Source organism: Gorilla gorilla, chromosome 20, assembly GCF_029281585.2.
Source record: "Gorilla gorilla gorilla isolate KB3781 chromosome 20, NHGRI_mGorGor1-v2.1_pri, whole genome shotgun sequence".
In the NCBI taxonomy this organism is placed as follows: Eukaryota; Metazoa; Chordata; class Mammalia; order Primates; family Hominidae; genus Gorilla; species Gorilla gorilla.
In genome coordinates, this window is record NC_073244.2 from 75,483,326 (window position 1) to 75,499,892 (window position 16,567).

Consider the following 16,567-nt stretch of genomic DNA (forward strand, 5'->3'; position numbering starts at 1 on the left):
TAGATATTTCCTAGTTTATACAGATAGCGGTGTTGATATTTCCATGTTTATAGAGATAGCGGTGTAGACATTGCCACGTTTATACAAATAGCGGTGTAGGTGTTTCCATGTTCATACAGATTGTGGTGTAGATATTTCCATCATTATACAGCTAGCGGTGTAGATATTTCCATGTTTATACAGATGGTGGTGTAGATATTTCCATGTTTATAGATATGGCGGTGTAGATATTTCCATGTTTATAGAGATACCGCTGTAGTTATTTCCATGTTAATAGGCATAGCGGTGTAGATATTTCCATGTTTATAGAGACAGAGGTGTATATATTTGCTTGTTTATACAGATAGTGGTGTAGGTATTTCCATGTTTACAGAGATAGCGGTGTAGACATTTCCACGTTTATACAGACAGCGATGTAGATATTTACATGTTCATACAGATGGTGGTGTAGATATTTCCTTCCTTATACAGATAGCGGTGCAGATATTTCCATTTTTATAGAGATAGCGGTGTAGATATTTCCATGTTTATAAAGATAGCGGTGTAGATATTTCCATGTTTATACAGATAGCTGTGTAGATATTTCCATCTTTATACAGATGGTGGTGTAGATATTTCCTTCCTTATACAGATAGCGGTGCAGATATTTCCATTTTTATAGAGATAGCGGTGTAGATATTTCCATGTTTATAAAGATAGCGGTGTAGATATTTCCATGTTTATACAGATAGCTGTGTAGATATTTCCATCTTTATACAGATGGCGGTGTAGATATTTCCATCTTTATACGGATGGCGGTGTAGATATTTCCATCTTTATAGAGATGGCGGTGTAGATATTTCCATGTTTATAGAGATGGCGGTGTAGATATTTCCATGTTTATGCAGATGGTGGTGTAGATATTTCCATGTTTATATAGATGGCGGTGTAGATATTTCCCTGTTTATACAGATGGCAGTGAAGATATATCCATGTTTATACCGATTGCTGTGTAGATATTTCCATCTTTATACAGATGGCGATGTAGATATTTCCAGGTTTATACACATGGCGGTGTAGATATTTCCATGTTTATACAGATGGCAGTGTAGATAGTTCCATGTTTATACAGATGTCGGTGTAGATATTTCCATGCTTGTACAGATGGCAGTGTAGATATTTCCATGTTCATACAGATGGCGGTGTAGATATTTCCATGTTCATAGACATGGTGGTGTAAATATTTCGATGTTAATACAGATAGCGGTGTAGATATTTCCATGTTTATACAGATAGCTGTGTAGATATTTCCTTATTTATAGAGATGGCAGTGTAGAGATTTCCATGTTCATACAGATGGCGGTGTAGATATTTCCGTGTTTATAGAGATGGCGGTGTGGATATTTCCATGTTTATACAGATGGCGGTGTGGATATTTCCATGTTTGTAGAGACGGCGGTGTAGATATTTCCATGTTTATAGAGATAGCGGGGTAGATATTTCCATGTTTATAGAGATGGCGGTGAAGATATTTCCATGTTTATGCAGATGGTGGTGTAGATATTTCCATGTTTATATAGATGGCGGTGTAGACATTTCCTTGTTTATACAGATGGCAGTTTAGATATATCCATGTTTATACAGATAGCTGTGTAGATATTTCCATCTTTATACAGATGGCGGTGTAGATATTTCCATGTTTATACAGATGGCAGTGTATATATTTCCATGTTTATACAGATGGTGGTGTAGATATTTCCATGTTTATAGAGATGGCGGTGTAGATATTTCCACCTTTATGGAGATAGCTGTGTAGTTTTTTCCATGTTAATACACATAACGGTGTAGATATTTCCATGTTTATAGAGATAGAGGTGTAGATATTTCCTTGTTTATACAGATATCGCTGTAGATATTTCCATGTTTAAAGAGATGGCGGTGTAGATATTTCAATGTTTATACAGATGGCGCTGTAGATATTTCCATGTTTATACAGATGGCGGTGGGGACATTTCCATGTTTATACAGATGGCGGTGTAGTTATTTCCATGTTTATAGAGATGGCGGTGTAGATATTTCCAAGTTTATAGAGATAGCGGTGTAGTTATTTCCATGTTAATATGCATAGCGGTGTAGATATTTCCATGTTTATAGAGACAGAGGTGTAGATATTTCCTTGTTTACACAGATAGCGGTGCAGATATTTCCATGTTTATAGAGATAGCGGTGTTGACATTTCCACGTTTATACAGGTAGAGGTGTAGATATTTACATATTCGTACAGATGTTGGTGTAGATATTTCCAACCTTATTCAGATAGCGGTGTAGATATTTCCATGTATATAGAGATGGCGGTGTAGATATTTCCATGTTTATACAGATGACGGTGTAGATATTTCCATCTTTATACAGATGGCGGTGTAGATATTTCCATGTTTATAGAGATGGCGGTGTAGATATTTCCATGTTTATAGAGATGGCGGTGTAGATATTTCCATGTTTATGCAGATGGTGGTGTAGATATTTCAATGTTTATATAGATGGCGGTGTAGATATTTCCCTGTTTATACAGATGGCAGTGTAGATATATCCATGTTTATACCGATTGCTGTGTAGACATTTCCATCTTTATACAGATGGCGGTGTAGATATTTCCATGTTTATACAGATGGCGGTGTAGATATTTCCATGTTTATACAGATGGCATTGTAGATAGTTCCATGTTTATACAGATGTCGGTGTATATATTTCCATGCTTATACAGATGGCAGTGTAGATATTTCCATGTTCATACAGATGGCCGTGTAGATATTTCCATGTTCATAGACATGGCGGTGTAAATATTTCGATGTTAATACAGATAGCGGTGTAGATATTTCCATGTTTATACAGATAGCTGTGTAGATATTTCCTTGTTTATAGAGATGGCGGTGTAGAGATTTCCATGTTCATACAGATGGCAGTGTAGATATTTCCGTGTTTATAGAGATGGCGGTGTAGATATTTCCATGTTTATACAGATGGCGGTGTAGATGTTTCCATGTTTGTAGAGACGGCGGTGTAGATATTTCCATGTTTATAGAGATAGCGGGGTAGATATTTCCATGTTTATAGAGATGGCGGTGAAGATATTTCCATGTTTATGCAGATGGTGGTGTAGATATTTCCATGTTTATATAGATGGCGGTGTAGACATTTCCTTGTTTATACAGATGGCAGTTTAGATATATCCATGTTTATACAGATAGCTGTGTAGATATTTCCATCTTTATACAGATGGCGGTGTAGATATTTCCATGTTTATACAGATGGCGGTGTATATATTTCCATGTTTTTACAGATGGCGGTGTAGATATTTCTATGTTTATAGAGATGGCGGTGTAGATATTTCCACCTTTATAGAGTTAGCTGTGTAGTTTTTTGCATGTTAATACACATAATGGTGTAGATATTTCCATGTTTATAGAGATAGAGGTGTAGATATTTCCTTGTTTATACAGATATCGGTGTAGATATTTCCATGTTTAAAGAGATGGCGGTGTAGATATTTCCATGTTTATACAGATGGCGGTGTAGATGTTTCCATGTTTATACAGATGGCGGTGGAGACATTTCCATGTTTATACAGATGGCGGTGTAGATATTTCCATGTTTATAGAGATGGAGGTGTGGATATTTCCACGTATATAGAGATAACGGTGTAATTATTTCCATGTTAATAGGAATAGCGTTGTAGAGACTTACATATTTATAGAGATAGCGGTGTAGACATTTCCACGTGTATGTCAATAGCGGTGTAGATATTTCCATGTTCATACAGATGGTGGTGTAGGTATTTCCATGTTTATACAGATGGTGGTGTAGATATTTCCATGTTTATAGAGATGGCTTTGTAGATATTTCCATGTTTATACAGATAGCGGTGTGGATATTTCCATGTTTATACAGATAGCTGTGTCGATTTTTCCATCTTTATACAGATGGCAGTGTTGATATCTCCATGTTAATACAGATGGCAGTGTAGATATTTCCATGTTTATACAGGTGGTGGTGTAGATGTTTCCGTGTTCATACAGATGGCGGTGTAGATATTTCCATGTTTATAGAGATGGCGGTGTAGATATTTCCAAGTTTATAGAGATAGCGGTGTAGTTATTTCCATGTTAATATTCATAGCGGTGTAGATATTTCCAAGTTTATAGAGACAGAGGTTTAGATATTTCCTTGTTTACACAGATAGCGGTGCAGATATTTCCATGTTTATAGAGCTAGCGGTGTTGACATTTCCACGTTTATACAGGTAGAGGTGTAGATATTTACATGTTCGTACAGATGGTGGTGTAGATATTTCCAACCTTATTCAGATAGCGGTGTAGATATTTCCATGTTTATAGAGATGGCGGTGTAGATATTTCCATGTTTGTACAGATGACGATGTAGATATTTCCATCATTATACAGATGGCGGTGTAGATATTTCCATGTTTATAGAGATGGCGGTGTAGATATTTCCATGTTTATCCAGATGGCGGTGTAGATATTTCCATGTTTATAGAGATGGCGGTGTAGATATTTCCATGTTTATAGAGATGGCGGTGTAGATATTTCCATGTTTATGCAGATGGTGGTGTAGATATTTCCATGTTTATATAGATGGCGGTGTAGATATTTCCCTGTTTATACAGATGGCAGTGTAGATATATCCATGTTTATACCGACTGCTGTGTAGATATTTCCATCTTTATACAGATGGCGGTGTAGATATTTCCATGTTCATACAGATGGCGGTATAGATATTTCCATGTTCATAGAGATGGCGCTGTAAATATTTCGATGTTAATACAGATAGCAGTGTAGATATTTCCATGTTTATACAGATAGCTGTGTAGATATATCCTTGTTTATAGAGATGGCGGTGTAGAGATTTCCATGTTCATACAGATGGCGGTGAAGATATTTCCGTGTTTATAGAGATGGCGGTGTAGATATTTCCATGTTTATACAGATGGCGGTGTAGATATTTCCATGTTTGTAGAGACGGCGGTGTAGATATTTCCATGTTTATAGAGATAGCGGGGTAGATATTTCCATGTTTATAGAGATGGCGGTGAAGATATTTTCATGTTTATGCAGATGGTGGTGTAGATATTTCCATGTTTATATAGATGGTGGTGTAGATATTTCCTTGTTTATACAGATGGCAGTTTAGATATATCCATGTTTGTACAGATGACGGTGTAGATATTTCCATGTTTATACAGAAGGCGGTGTAGATATTTCCATGTTTACAGAGATGGCGGTGTAGATATTTCCATGTTTATACAGATAGCTTTGTAGATTTTTCCATGTTTATACAGATAGCTGTGTAGATATTTAAATCTTTTTACAGATGGCGGTGTAGATAGTTCCATGTTGATACAGATGGCCGTGTAGATATTTCCATGTTTATACAGATGGCGGTGTAGATATTTCCTTCCTTATACAGATAGCGGTGCAGATATTTCCATGTTTATAGAGATAGCGGTGTAGATATTTCCATGTTTATAAAGATAGCGGTGTAGATATTTCCATGTTTATACAGATAGCTGTGTAGATATTTCCATGTTTATACAGATGGCGGTGTAGATATTTCCATCTTTATACGGATGGCGGTGTAGATATTTCCATCTTTATAGTGATGGCGGTGTAGATATTTCCATGTTTATAGAGATGGCGGTGTAGATATTTCCATGTTTATGCAGATGGTGGTGTAGATATTTCCATGTTTATATAGATGGCGGTGTAGAGATTTCCCTGTTTATACAGATGGCAGTGAAGATATATCCATGTTTATACCGATTGCTGTGTAGATATTTCCATCTTTATACAGATGGCGGTGTAGATATTTCCATGTTTATACAGATGGCGGTGTAGATATTTCCATGTTTATACAGATGGCAGTGTAGATAGTTCCATGTTTATACAGATGTCGGTGTAGATATTTCCATGCTTGTACAGATGGCAGTGTAGATATTTCCATGTTCATACAGATGGCGGTGTAGATATTTCCATGTTCATAGACATGGCGGTGTAAATATTTCGATGTTAATACAGATAGCGGTGTAGATATTTCCATGTTTATACAGATAGCTGTGTAGATATTTCCTTGTTTATAGAGATGGCAGTGTAGAGATTTCCATGTTCATACAGATGGCGGTGTAGATATTTCCGTGTTTATAGAGATGGCGGTGTAGATATTTCCATGTTTATACAGATGGCGGTGTAGATATTTCCATGTTTGTAGAGACGGCGGTGTAGATATTTCCATGTTTATAGAGATAGCGGGGTAGATATTTCCATGTTTATAGAGATGGCGGTGAAGATATTTCCATGTTTATGCAGATGGTTGTGTAGATATTTCCATGTTTATATAGATGGCGGTGTAGACATTTCCTTGTTTATACAGATGGCAGTTTAGATATATCCATGTTTATAAAGATAGCTGTGTAGATATTTCCATCTTTATACAGATGGCGGTGTAGATATTTCCATGTTTATACAGATGGCGGTGTATATATTTCCATGTTTATACAGATGGCGGTGTAGATATTTCCATGTTTATAGAGATGGCGGTGTAGATATTTCCACCTTTATAGAGATAGCTGTGTAGTTTTTTCCATGTTAATACGCATAACGGTGTAGATATTTCCATGTTTATAGAGATAGAGGTGTAGATATTTCCTTGTTTATACAGATATCGCTGTAGATATTTCCATGTTTAAAGAGATGGCGGTGTAGATATTTCAATGTTTATACAGATGGCGGTGTAGATATTTCCATGTTTATACAGATGGCGGTGGAGACATTTCCATGTTTATACAGATGGCTGTGTAGTTATTTCCATGTTTATAGAGATGGCGGTGTAGATATTTCCATGTATATAGAGATAACGGTGTAATTATTTCCATGTTAATAGGAATAGCGTTGTAGAGACTTACATGTTTATAGAGATAGCGGTGTAGACATTTCCACGTGTATGTAAATAGCGGTGTAGATATTTCCATGTTCATACAGATGGTGGTGTAGGTATTTCCATGTTTGTACAGATGGTGGTGTAGATATTTCCATGTTTATAGAGATGGCGGTGTAGATATTTCAATGTTTATACAGATAGCGGTGTGGATATTTCCATGTTTATACAGATAGCTGTGTCGATTTTTCCATCTTTATACAGATGGCAGTGTTGATATTTCCATGTTCATTCAGATGGCAGTGTAGATATTTCCATGTTAATACAGGTGGTGGTATAGATGTTTCCGTGTTCATACAGATGGCGGTGTAGATATTTCCATGTTTATAGAGATGGCGATGTAGATATTTCCAAGTTTATAGAGATAGCGGAGTAGTTATTTCCATGTTAATATGCATAGCGGTGTAGATATTTCCATGTTTATAGAGACAGAGGTGTAGATATTTCCTTGTTTACACAGATAGCGGTGCAGATATTTCCATGTTTATAGAACTAGCGTTGTTGACATTTCCACGTTTATACAGGTAGAGTTGTAGATATTTACATGTTCGTACAGATGGTGGTGTAGATATTTCCAACCTTATTCAGATAGCGGTGTAGATATTTCCATGTTTATAGAGATGGCGGTGTAGATATTTCCATGTTTATACAGATGACGGTGTAGATATTTCCATCTTTATACAGATGGCGGTGTAGATATTTCCATGTTTATAGAGATGGCGGTGTAGATATTTCCATGTTTATAGAGATGGCGGTGTAGATATTTCCATGTTTATGCAGATGGTGGTGTAGATATTTCCATGTTTATATAGATGGCGGTGTAGATATTTCCCTGTTTATACAGATGGCAGTGTAGATATATCCATGTTTATACCGATTGCTGTGTAGACATTTCCATCTTTATACAGATGGCGGTGTAGATATTTCCATGTTTATACAGATGGCGGTGTAGATATTTCCATGTTTATACAGATGGCATTGTAGATAGTTCCATGTTTATACAGATGTCGGTGTATATATTTCCATGCTTATACAGATGGCAGTGTAGATATTTCCATGTTCATACAGATGGCCGTGTAGATATTTCCATGTTCATAGACATGGCGGTGTAAATATTTCGATGTTAATACAGATAGCGGTGTAGATATTCCCATGTTTATACAGATAGCTGTGTAGATATTTCCTTGTTTATAGAGATGGCAGTGTAGAGATTTCCATGTTCATACAGATGGCGGTGTAGATATTTCCGTGTTTATAGAGATGGCGGTGTAGATATTTCCATGTTTATTCAGATGGCGGTGTAGATGTTTCCATGTTTGTGGAGACGGCGGTGTAGATATTTCCATGTTTATAGAGATAGCGGGGTAGATATTTCCATGTTTATAGAGATGGCGGTGAAGATATTTCCATGTTTATGCAGATGGTGGTGTAGATATTTCCATGTTTATATAGATGGTGGTGTAGACATTTCCTTGTTTATACAGATGGCAGTTCAGATATATCCATGTTTATACAGATAGCTGTGTAGATATTTCCATCTTTATACAGATGGCGGTGTAGATATTTCCATGTTTATACAGATGGCGGTGTATATATTTCCATGTTTTTACAGATGGCGGTGTAGATATTTCCATGTTTATAGAGATGGCGGTGTAGATATTTCCACCTTTATAGAGATAGCTGTGTAGTTTTTTCCATGTTAATACACATAACGGTGTAGATATTTCCATGTTTATAGAGATAGAGGTGTAGATATTTCCTTGTTTATACAGATATCGGTGTAGATATTTCCATGTTTAAAGAGATGGCGGTGTAGATATTTCCATGTTTATACAGATGGCGGTGTAGATGTTTCCATGTTTATACAGATGGCGGTGGAGACATTTCCATGTTTTTACAGATGGCGGTGTAGGTATTTCCATGTTTATAGAGATGGAGGTGTGGATATTTCCATGTATATAGAGATAACGGTGTAATTATTTCCATGTTAATAGGAATAGCGTTGTAGAGACTTACATGTTTATAGAGATAGCGGTGTAGACATTTGCACATGTATGTAAATAGCGGTGTAGATATTTCCATGTTCATACAGATGGTGGTGTAGGTATTTCCATGTTTATACAGATGGTGGTGTAGATATTTCCATGTTTATAGAGATGGCTTTGTAGATATTTCCATGTTTATACAGATAGCGGTGTGGATATTTCCATGTTTATACAGATAGCTGTCTCGACTTTTCCATCTTTATACAGATGGCAGTGTTGATATCTCCATGTTAATACAGATGGCAGTGTAGATATTTCCATGTTTATACAGGTGGTGGTGTAGATGTTTCCGTGTTCATACAGATGGCGGTGTAGATATTTCCATGTTTATAGAGATGGCGGTGTAGATATTTCCAAGTTTATAGAGATAGCGGTGTAGTTATTTCCATGTTAATATGCATAGCGGTGTAGATATTTCCAAGTTTATAGAGACAGAGTTGTAGATATTTCCTTGTTTACACAGATAGCGGTGCAGATATTTCCATGTTTATAGAGATAGCGGTGTTGACATTTCCACGTTTATACCGGTAGAGGTGTAGATATTTCCATGTTTGTACAGATGACGGTGTAGATATTTCCATCTTTATACAGATGGCGGTGTAGATATTTCCATGTTTATAGAGATGGCGGTGTAGATATTTCCATGTTTATCCAGATGGCGGTGTAGATATTTCCATGTTTATAGAGATGGTGGTGTAGATATTTCCATGTTTATAGAGATGGCGGTGTAGATATTTCCATGTTTATGCAGATGGTGGTGTAGATATTTCCATGTTTATATAGATGGCGGTGTAGATATTTCCCTGTTTATACAGATGGCAGTGTAGATATATCCATGTTGATACCGATTGCTGTGTAGATATTTCCATCTTTATACAGATGGCGGTGTAGATATTTCCATGTTCATACAGATGGCGGTATAGATATTTCCATGTTCATAGACATGGCGGTGTAAATATTTCGATGTTAATACAGATAGCGGTGTAGATATTTCCATGTTTATACAGATAGCTGTGTAGATATTTCCTTGTTTATAGAGATGGCGGTTTAGAGATTTCCATGTTCATACAGATGGCGGTGAAGATATTTCCGTGTTTATAGAGATGGCAGTGTAGATATTTCCATGTTTATACAGATGGCGGTGTAGATATTTCCATCTTTGTAGAGACGGCGGTGTAGATATTTCCATGTTTATAGAGATAGCGGGGTAGATATTTCCATGTTTATAGAGATGGCGGTGAAGATATTTTCATGTTTATGCAGATGGTGGTGTAGATATTTCCATGTTTACATAGATGGTGGTGTAGATATTTCCTTGTTTATACAGATGGCAGTTTAGATATATCCATGTTTGTACAGATGACGGTGTAGATATTTCCATGTTTATACAGAAGGCGGTGTAGATATTTCCATGTTTGTAGAGATGGCGGTGTAGATATTTCCATGTTTATACAGACAGCTTTGTAGATTTTTCCATGTTTATACAGATAGCTTTGTAGATATTTAAATCTTTTTACACACGGCGGTGTAGATAGTTCCATGTTGATACAGATGGCCGTGTAGATATTTCCATGTTTATACAGATGGCGGTGTAGATATTTCCATGTTCATACAGATGGCGGTGTAGTTATTTCCATGATTATAGAGATGGCGGTGTAGATATTTCCATGTTTATACAGATGGCAGTGTAGTTATTTCCATGTTTATAGAGATTGTGGTGTAGATATTTCCATGTTTATACAGATAGCGGTGTATATATTTCCATGTTTATACAGATAGCGGTGTAGATATTTCCATGTTTATACAGATGGCGGTGTACATATTTCCATGTTTATACAGATGGTGGTGTAGATATTTCCATGTTTATAGAAACGGCGGTGTAGATATTTCCATGTTTATAGAGATAGCGGTGTAGTTATTTCCATGTAAATAGGCTAAGCGGTGTAGATATTTCCATGTTTATATACATGGTGGTGTAGATATTTCCATGTTTATACAGATAGCGGTGTAGATATTTCCATGTTTATACAGATGGCGGTGGGGACATTTCCATGTTTATACAGATGGCGGTGTAGTTATTTCCATGTTTATAGAGATGGCGGTGTAGATATTTCCATGTATATAGAGATAACGGTGTAATTATTTCCATGTTAATAGGAATAGCGTTGTAGAGACTTACATGTTTATAGAGATAGCGGTGTAGACGTTTCCACGTGTATGTAAATAGCGGTGTAGATATTTCCATGTTCATACAGATGGTGGTGTAGGTTTTTCCATGTTTATACAGATGGTGGTGTAGATATTTCCATGTTTATAGAGATGGCGGTGTAGATATTTCCATGTTTATACAGATAGCGGTGTCGATATTTCCATGTTTATACAGATAGCTGTGTCGATTTTTCCATCTTTATACAGATGGCAGTGTTGATATTTCCATGTTCATTCAGATGGCAGTGTAGATATTTCCATGTTAATACAGGTGGTGGTATAGATGTTTCCGTGTTCATACAGATGGCGGTGTAGATATTTCCATGTTTATAGAGATGGCGGTGTAGATATTTCCAAGTTTATAGAGATAGCGGTGTAGTTATTTCCATGTTAATATGCATAGCGGTGTAGATATTTCCATGTTTATAGAGACAGAGGTGTAGATATTTCCTTGTTTACACAGATAGCGGTGCAGATATTTCCATGTTTATAGAGCTAGCGGTGTTGACATTTCCACGTTTATACAGGTAGAGGTGTAGATATTTACATATACGTACAGATGGTGGTGTAGATATTTCCAACCTTATTCAGATAGCGGTGTAGATATTTCCATGTTTATAGAGATGGCGGTGTAGATATTTCCTTGTTTATACAGATGACGGTGTAGATATTTCCATCTTTATACAGATGGCGGTGTAGATATTTCCATGTTTATAGAGATGGCGGTGTAGATATTTCCATGTTTATAGTGATGGCGGTGTAGATATTTCCATGTTTATGCAGATGGTGGTGTAGATATTTCCATGTTTATATAGATGGCGGTGTAGTTATTTCCCTGTTTATACAGATGGCAGTGTAGACATATCCATGTTTATACCGATTGCTGTGTAGACATTTCCATCTTTATACAGATGGCGGTGTAGATATTTCCATGTTTATACAGATGGCGGTGTAGATATTTCCATGTTTATACAGATGGCATTGTAGATAGTTCCATGTTTATACAGATGTCGGTGTATATATTTCCATGCTTATACAGATGGCAGTGTAGGTATTTCCATGTTCATACAGATGGCCGTGTAGATATTTCCATGTTCATAGACGTGGCGGTGTAAATATTTCGATGTTAATACAGATAGCGGTGTAGATATTTCCATGTTTATACAGATAGCTGTGTAGATATTTCCTTGTTTATAGAGATGGCGGTGTAGAGATTTCCATGTTCATACAGATGGCGGTATAGATATTTCCGTGTTTATAGAGATGGCGGTGTAGATATTTCCATGTTTATACAGATGGCGGTGTAGATGTTTCCATGTTTGTAGAGACGGCGGTGTAGATATTTCCATGTTTATAGAGATAGCGGGGTAGATATTTCCATGTTTATAGAGATGGCGGTGAAGATATTTCCATGTTTATGCAGATGGTGGTGTAGATATTTCCATGTTTATATAGATGGCGGTGTAGACATTTCCTTGTTTATACAGATGGCAGTTTAGATATATCCATGTTTATACAGATAGCTGTGTAGATATTTCCATCTTTATACAGATGGCGGTGTAGATATTTCCATGTTTATACAGATGGCGGTGTATATATTTCCATGTTTTTACAGATGGCGGTGTAGATATTTCTATGTTTATAGAGATGGCGGTGTAGATATTTCCACCTTTATAGAGTTAGCTGTGTAGTTTTTTGCATGTTAATACACATAATGGTGTAGATATTTCCATGTTTATAGAGATAGAGGTGTAGATATTTCCTTGTTTATACAGATATCGGTGTAGATATTTCCATGTTTAAAGAGATGGCGGTGTAGATATTTCCATGTTTATACAGATGGCGGTGTAGATGTTTCCATGTTTATACAGATGGCGGTGGAGACATTTCCATGTTTATACAGATGGCGGTGTAGATATTTCCATGTTTATAGAGATGGAGGTGTGGATATTTCCATGTATATAGAGATAACGGTGTAATTATTTCCATGTTAATAGGAATAGCGTTGTAGAGACTTACATATTTATGGAGATAGCGGTGTAGACATTTCCACGTGTATGTAAATAGCGGTGTAGATATTTTCATGTTCATACAGATGGTGGTGTAGGTATTTCCATGTTTATACAGATGGTGGTGTAGATATTTCCATGTTTATAGAGATGGCTTTGTAGATATTTCCATGTTTATACAGATAGCGTTGTGGATATTTCCATGTTTATACAGATAGCTGTGTCGATTTTTCCATCTTTATACAGATGGCAGTGTTGATATCTCCATGTTAATACAGATGGCAGTGTAGATATTTCCATGTTTATACAGGTGGTGGTGTAGATGTTTCCGTGTTCATACAGATGGCGGTGTAGATATTTCCATGTTTATAGAGATGGCGGTGTAGATATTTCCAAGTTTATAGAGATAGCGGTGTAGTTATTTCCATGTTAATATTCATAGCGGTGTAGATATTTCCAAGTTTATAGAGACAGAGGTGTAGATATTTCCTTGTTTACACAGATAGCGGTGCAGATATTTCCATGTTTATAGAGCTAGCGGTGTTGACATTTCCACGTTTATACAGGTAGAGGTGTAGATATTTACATGTTCGTACAGATGGTGGTGTAGATATTTCCAACCTTATTCAGATAGCGGTGTAGATATTTCCATGTTTATAGAGATGGCGGTGTAGATATTTCCATGTTTGTACAGATGACGATGTAGATATTTCCATCATTATACAGATGGCGGTGTAGATATTTCCATGTTTATAGAGATGGCGGTGTAGATATTTCCATGTTTATCCAGATGGTGGTGTAGATATTTCCATGTTTATAGAGATGGCGGTGTAGATATTTCCATGTTTATAGAGATGGCGGTGTAGATATTTCCATGTTTATGCAGATGGTGGTGTAGATATTTCCATGTTTATATAGATGGCGGTGTAGATATTTCCCTGTTTATACAGATGGCAGTGTAGATATATCCATGTTTATACCGACTGCTGTGTAGATATTTCCATCTTTATACAGATGGCGGTGTAGATATTTCCATGTTCATACAGATGGCGGTATAGATATTTCCATGTTCATAGAGATGGCGCTGTAAATATTTCGATGTTAATACAGATAGCAGTGTAGATATTTCCATGTTTATACAGATAGCTGTGTAGATATATCCTTGTTTATAGAGATGGCGGTGTAGAGATTTCCATGTTCATACAGATGGCGGTGAAGATATTTCCGTGTTTATAGAGATGGCGGTGTAGATATTTCCATGTTTATACAGATGGCGGTGTAGATATTTCCATGTTTGTAGAGACGGCGGTGTAGATATTTCCATGTTTATAGAGATAGCGGGGTAGATATTTCCATGTTTATAGAGATGGCGGTGAAGATATTTTCATGTTTATGCAGATGGTGGTGTAGATATTTCCATGTTTATATAGATGGTGGTGTAGATATTTCCTTGTTTATACAGATGGCAGTTTAGATATATCCATGTTTGTACAGATGACGGTGTAGATATTTCCATGTTTATACAGAAGGCGGTGTAGATTTTTCCATGTTTATAGAGATGGCGGTGTAGATATTTCCATGTTTATACAGATAGCTTTGTAGATTTTTCCATGTTTATACAGATAGCTGTGTAGATATTTAAATCTTTTTACAGATGGCGGTGTAGATAGTTCCATGTTGATACAGATGGCCGTGTAGATATTTCCATGTTTATACAGATGGCGGTGTAGATATTTCCTTCCTTATACAGATAGCGGTGCAGATATTTCCATGTTTATAGAGATAGCGGTGTAGATATTTCCATGTTTATAAAGATAGCGGTGTAGATATTTCCATGTTTATACAGATAGCTGTGTAGATATTTCCATGTTTATACAGATGGCGGTGTAGATATTTCCATCTTTATACGGATGGCGGTGTAGATATTTCCATCTTTATAGTGATGGCGGTGTAGATATTTCCATGTTTATAGAGATGGCGGTGTAGATATTTCCATGTTTATGCAGATGGTGGTGTAGATATTTCCATGTTTATATAGATGGCGGTGTAGAAATTTCCCTGTTTATACAGATGGCAGTGAAGATATATCCATGTTTATACCGATTGCTGTGTAGATATTTCCATCTTTATACAGATGGCGGTGTAGATATTTCCATGTTTATACAGATGGCGGTGTAGATATTTCCATGTTTATACAGATGGCAGTGTAGATAGTTCCATGTTTATACAGATGTCGGTGTAGATATTTCCATGCTTGTACAGATGGCAGTGTAGATATTTCCATGTTCATACAGATGGCGGTGTAGATATTTCCATGTTCATAGACATGGCGGTGTAAATATTTCGATGTTAATACAGATAGCGGTGTAGATATTTCCATGTTTATACAGATAGCTGTGTAGATAATTCCTTGTTTATAGAGATGGCAGTGTAGAGATTTCCATGTTCATACAGATGGCGGTGTAGATATTTCCGTGTTTATAGAGATGGCGGTGTAGATATTTCCATGTTTATACAGATGGCGGTGTAGATATTTCCATGTTTGTAGAGACGGCGGTGTAGATATTTCCATGTTTATAGAGATAGCGGGGTAGATATTTCCATGTTTATAGAGATGGCGGTGAAGATATTTCCATGTTTATGCAGATGGTTGTGTAGATATTTCCATGTTTATATAGATGGCGGTGTAGACATTTCCTTGTTTATACAGATGGCAGTTTAGATATATCCATGTTTATAAAGATATCTGTGTAGATATTTCCATCTTTATACAGATGGCGGTGTAGATATTTCCATGTTTATACAGATGGCAGTGTATATATTTCCATGTTTATACAGATGGTGGTGTAGATATTTCCATGTTTATAGAGATGGCGGTGTAGATATTTCCACCTTTATGGAGATAGCTGTGTAGTTTTTTCCATGTTAATACACATAACGGTGTAGATATTTCCATGTTTATAGAGATAGAGGTGTAGATATTTCCTTGTTTATACAGATATCGCTGTAGATATTTCCATGTTTAAAGAGATGGCGGTGTAGATATTTCAATGTTTATACAGATGGCGCTGTAGATATTTCCATGTTTATACAGATGGCGGTGGGGACATTTCCATGTTTATACAGATGGCGGTGTAGTTATTTCCATGTTTATAGAGATGGCGGTGTAGATATTTCCAAGTTTATAGAGATAGCGGTGTAGTTATTTCCATGTTAATATGCATAGCGGTGTAGATATTTCCATGTTTATAGAGACAGAGGTGTAGATATTTCCTTGTTTACACAGATAGCGGTGCAGATATTTCCATGTTTATAGAG